Source organism: Silene latifolia, chromosome 7 (genome assembly GCF_048544455.1).
Source record: "Silene latifolia isolate original U9 population chromosome 7, ASM4854445v1, whole genome shotgun sequence".
Classification (NCBI taxonomy): domain Eukaryota; kingdom Viridiplantae; phylum Streptophyta; class Magnoliopsida; order Caryophyllales; family Caryophyllaceae; genus Silene; species Silene latifolia.
In genome coordinates, this window is record NC_133532.1 from 72,353,277 (window position 1) to 72,358,463 (window position 5,187).

Below are 5,187 nucleotides of genomic sequence, written 5' to 3' on the forward strand. Positions count from 1 at the left end.
ATGCTAGCATCCCTAGGAGCATTAGGAAAGAAAACTTCCCTATCCGCCCAACCAGGCAAAGGACATGATGGGTCAAGAAGTCCTTGCCTAGCTAGGTGTAAGAGGGGCGGATATTGAGCTCTATATGCATTGACTCGGTCTTCATGGGCTTGCTTATGCATTTCTTGCATCAAAAGAGTCAAGTAATCATTCCCCACCGTAACATTTTCGGGTCGGAATTCATGGTAGGTGAACGGGTAGGGTGGAGTGACAATAGAGGAGGAGGGCTCGACAATGGCCTCCCTATAGTGTTGCATTATGGACTCGGCTTCCTCGGAGAGTGGGAGAAGATAGTACGGGCTTTGGACATTTAGTCGGCACATTTTGTTCGGTAGAATGAAGGATTTGGCATCTTTTGTAAGCCACTCAAATTTGTTGTCAAGGGTGTCATTCTTGACCCAATGGAATTTGTGAACCATAGTGGCTAGATCAATGAGGTGGCCTCCCTTACCCGGCTTATAAGTGTCATCTTTGTTGAAATTCCGGTTGAAGTGCTTTGCCAACCACGTTACCAATCCCCCATTTACTATAAAGGCCGCGCCTTACTTGCCATGATCGATATTAAGCCACCTTTCGATTAAAAGTTGAAGGATATTGTATTTCTTGGTGAACTTCTTATCGACATTCAAGGTTGACTCGTGATAGATGAAATCAAGTTCGGTGAAGTGATTAGTCCCCTTCCAAGCAATAAGAGTATTTCCCACAACCTTGTGCCACACCCTTATGCCCGGGTGATGAACATAAAGGGCACGACATTCATGGAAGGACTCGAATTTCCTTCCGGTAATAGCTTTCCACAAAGGGGTGGGATCATATTTTGTTGAAGGTTTCTTCACATAAGTCGAGTCATTATCAAGACCGAAAACTTTGCCAAACTCATTAAAGGACATCTTCCTATCCACATTCTCAAGGCGGAATTCAATGTTCGTTCGAGTCTCCACCTTTGTAACTTTCAATGAACTTAGAAATTCCAAGGTGAGGGAGGGGTAGGTCAATTCTTGCATATTAAACAATGTAAGCAACCCCATTGACTCAAAGAAGTTCTTGGTCCTTTAAAGGACACCCAATTTGGTCAAGGCATCTTGGCAAATAAACTTGGTGGGTAAAATCGATTTCTTAGCAAGAGACACAAAATTTTTCTAATGAGCATCGGATGTGAAAATTACCTCCGGATATTCTTGTAGTTGCTCAATAACCGGAATAGAAGTAGTAGCTTCCACCATAGGAGTTTCTTGAATTTCCATTCTTGCTTGTTGAACCACCAAAGCCTTTGAGGCTTGAAGTGCTTGTTGCCTTTTGGAAAGGTTTGGTTTTGTGGGTGCCTTGCTTCCACCTTTAGTCCTAGCCATAGTTCTTCTCCTTGTATGTATCAACAACCAATGATTTGCTTGAATTCTTCTAGTATCCTCAAGCTTCAATAAAACCCAAATCGATTTAGGATTTTCGAAATTTGCCTTTAACCCTAGAAAATCGATTCAATTTTTGAGGATTTGGATGTTTGAATGGCTTTTTGTTAATAGAAGAATGATTTGTTTGAGTTTTGAGGAAGTTCGGAATTAATTTGGGTGAATTTGGTTGAGGAAATTGATTTTTGTGGATGGAGAGATTGAGGGTTTTGAGGGTTTTGAATGTGTGTTTATGTTTTGAATGAAGAAAATGAAATGGGGAAAGGGGGTTTTAATCCCGTGTTTTTGAATTGCAGTAGAGGGAGAAGAGCATCTGCAGCACGGGACGCTCGGATTGTTACCCAACCAGTTTTATAAAATGTAACCCGTGCTGAGACGAGCGTCTTCGGTAGGAGACGAGCATATTTTGCCTGGAGACAAGCGGATTCTTTTGAGGACGCTCGGATTTAAGGTTAGGGTGAAATCCCAGATTCTGATATAACCAAGACGAACGGATCTTTACTGAGACGAGCGTCTTTTGGTTGAGATGAGTGGATTCCTGAGGAGACGCTCAGATTCATACCCTGTGCAATTTTTTCCTTTTTAGCTCTGCCAGGACGAGCGTATTTCAGTCAGGACGCTCGGATTTTCAGCGAGGACGAGCGGCTTCTTCTTGAGACGCTCAGATTGCTCCTGTACCTCACGGATTCAGTTCCACCCGTGGGTATTTTCATAACCCAAGTCATTCTGTCTTCATTCCTTTGGTCTTCATTGTGGGGGCACTACAAAGGCTTGTATAGCCTAGACAATTGCTATCCCTACACTAAGTCAAAACACTACACATCAAGAAACATATAAGTCCCTCCCTCACTTTCTCTCAAAATGATAATCTTGACCAAAGCATATGAATCCAAAATTGACAAAAATGCAATACAATAAGTAAAGTGCAAGTTAAGGGGTTAGAATATTTACAAATGGTGGTTTAGGGAGGACTCCACCAAACTCTCATTCATGTATGAGATGTCAAGGAGGCATAGCCAAGGTGTTGTTGATGTTGCTCAACACCTTGAAGAAGTAGTCGAAGGCTTGTTCATTGTCATTATAAAGATCTTCAATAGACCTTTGCATATGTTGTTCTTCATTATGATGATTTGAGTTAACATAATCACCAAAGTCTTGGTCTTGGGTCATAGCATTACCAATATAAGGATTGAATAACCCTTCAAACTCATCATCCCATAAACCACATACTTTATTAGCTTGCTTCCCAATAGTATCATGAGTTGATGAGAACAACTCCTCTTCCTTCTTGTCATTATGGCCGATGAGGCCTTCTTCTTCTCTTGTCATGAGTGGCGGTGAGCTATTCAAGCTCTCATTCTTGTTGAAACTTTCTTGCTCTTTGGATGGAGCATCTTGGAGATTATCCACTTTCCTTTCCCATATGGGTGGTGATTCTTTACCCATAGGTTGTCCTTTGTATTGAGATGCCAACTTCTTCCTATCACTTTCTCGGCTATAATGATCAACCATGAAACATGGCTCATGTGAGCGCGGAGCTCTCATTGTCTTGTCAAGGTTAAAAGTGATTGTTTCATCTCCCATGTCAAGTGTGAGCTCTCCATGTTTCACATCAATCACCACTCCCGTGGTGTGTAAGAATAGTCTTCTTAAAATGATAGGAATGTTGAAGTCTTCCTCCATGTAAACAATAACAAAGTCCACCGGGATGAAGAACTTGCCAATTGTTACCAGCACATCCTTCTACACCCCTAAAGGTGTCTTCATTGACCGATCCACCATTTAAAGTGTGATATTAGAGCACTTGAGTTCTCCCATTCCTAGTCTTTTGCATACCGAGTATGGCATGACACTTACACTTGCTCTAAGGTCACATAGAGTTTTGTTGATTGTAGTGTCGCCAATGGTGCATGGAATAGAGAAACTTCCCGGATCCTTGAGTTTTAGAGGTGAACTTCCTTGTAGGATGGCACTACTCACCTTAGTGAACGCAATAGTCTCTAGCTTCCGAATGGATTTCTTCTTTGTAAGAATATCTTTCATGTATTTCGCATAGGCCGGAACACGGTTAATCAATTCGATGAATATGATTGATACTTCCAAATTCTTCACAGTCTCTATGAACTTTCCAAGTTGTTCATCGAACTTAGGCTTAGCTTGACGACTCGGAAATGGAAGTCTAATCACAATAGGCTCTTTCTCCTTAACCTTCTCTTTATTCTTCTTCTTTGAAACTTCTTGAATGGTGGTGGGTTCTTCTTGTTTCTTAGAGTTCTCAACTCTTTCCTTGTCACTAGCATTCACAACATCTTCATTAATTGGCTTCTTGGGTCCTTCATACCTAGTACCACTCCTTAAATGGATGGCACTCACCGAATCATGTCTTGTGGGATTACCTTGAGGTGGTAGTTGCCCCTTTTGTCTTTGAGAACTAGAAGATGCTAATTGAGACATTTGGGTTTCCAACATCTTTGTGTGAGCTAGTATGTTGTTGATGGTGATGTCTTTTGATTGGCTATCCTTTTGCATTTGAGTGAAAAACTCTTATTGGTTCTTTTGCATTTGGAGGACCGCTTTTTGAACATCAAAACCTTGGTCATTTGTTTGATTGTATGGAGGTTGATTTTGATAACTTTGGTTTTGATTGTAAAAGGGTCTTTGAGCTTGGTTTCTCATAGGAGGTGGGGTGTATGCTTGAGGGTTTTGAACATTTTGACTTTTGTATGAAAGATTGGGGTGGAATTTGGTATTCTCATTGTAATAGTTTGAATAAAGGGTGCCGCTTTTGTATGCTTGGAAAGCATTCACTTGTTCCCCTACATTCACTTTGGTCATGTCCCAAAGTTCCACAACTCTCACATACACCACTTGGAATTGATGATGATGCCACCATAGTATTAACATGTTGCTTGGGTGATTTGGAGGCCTCTTCAAGTTTAGCCATGGCCTTCTCAAACTTCAAATTAATGGTATCAATATGAGCACTAAGTTGAGCACCCAATTGAGTAATGGAATCCACCCCATGCTTTCCTCCTCTAGTAGCCTTCCGAGGTCTACTATATTGTGAGATATGGACCGCCATTTCTTCAATTTTGTTCCATGTTTGATTGTCATCAACTTCGGTGAACATACCATTTGATCCCTTATTGAGAATGTTTCGGGAGTCTTCGTATAGACCATTCCAAAATTGTTGTACAAGGAACCACTCGTTAAGTCCATGGTGTGGACAAGATCGATAAGTGTCCTTGAATCTTTCCCATGATTCATACAAAGATTCCTCATCCCTTTGTTTGAACCTGGTGATTTGGGCTCTCAACATGTTAGTCTACTCCGGAGGATAGAATTTCTTGTAGAAAGCAAGTGCCAATTTCTTCCAAGAATCAATACCAAGATTAGCCTTATCTAGGCTCTTCAACCATTGTTTCGCGGAACCAATCAAAGAAAAAGGAAATAAGACCCATCGGATTTGGTCTTGAGTAACTCCGGTTTGAGAAATCGCATCACAATAGTCACAAAAAGTGTCCATATGAGAATGAGGGTCTTCACTAGGCATCCCCCCAAATTGACTTCTCTCAACTAATTGTATAAATGCGGATTTGGCAATGAAATTACCGGTTAAATGTTGTGGTGTAGGAGTACCATTTGGTAGATTCTCCTCGATTGGTATGGAATGTGATGAAAATTTAGGCATTGTGGGTTGATTTTATGGCGGGATTTGTATTAGGTTATCCTCTCCCTCTCT

At 41.1% G+C, this 5,187-nt stretch overlaps 1 non-coding gene across 1 annotated transcript; it reads left to right on the forward strand.

The window, feature by feature from the left end:
• The first annotated feature begins 4,657 nt into the window (after window positions 1–4,657).
• On the forward strand, window positions 4,658–4,764 carry LOC141593291 (small nucleolar RNA R71). The gene has a single exon (XR_012521386.1). It is a non-coding gene; the product is annotated as a small nucleolar RNA R71 (small nucleolar RNA).
• Window positions 4,765–5,187: the final 423 nt, after the last annotated feature.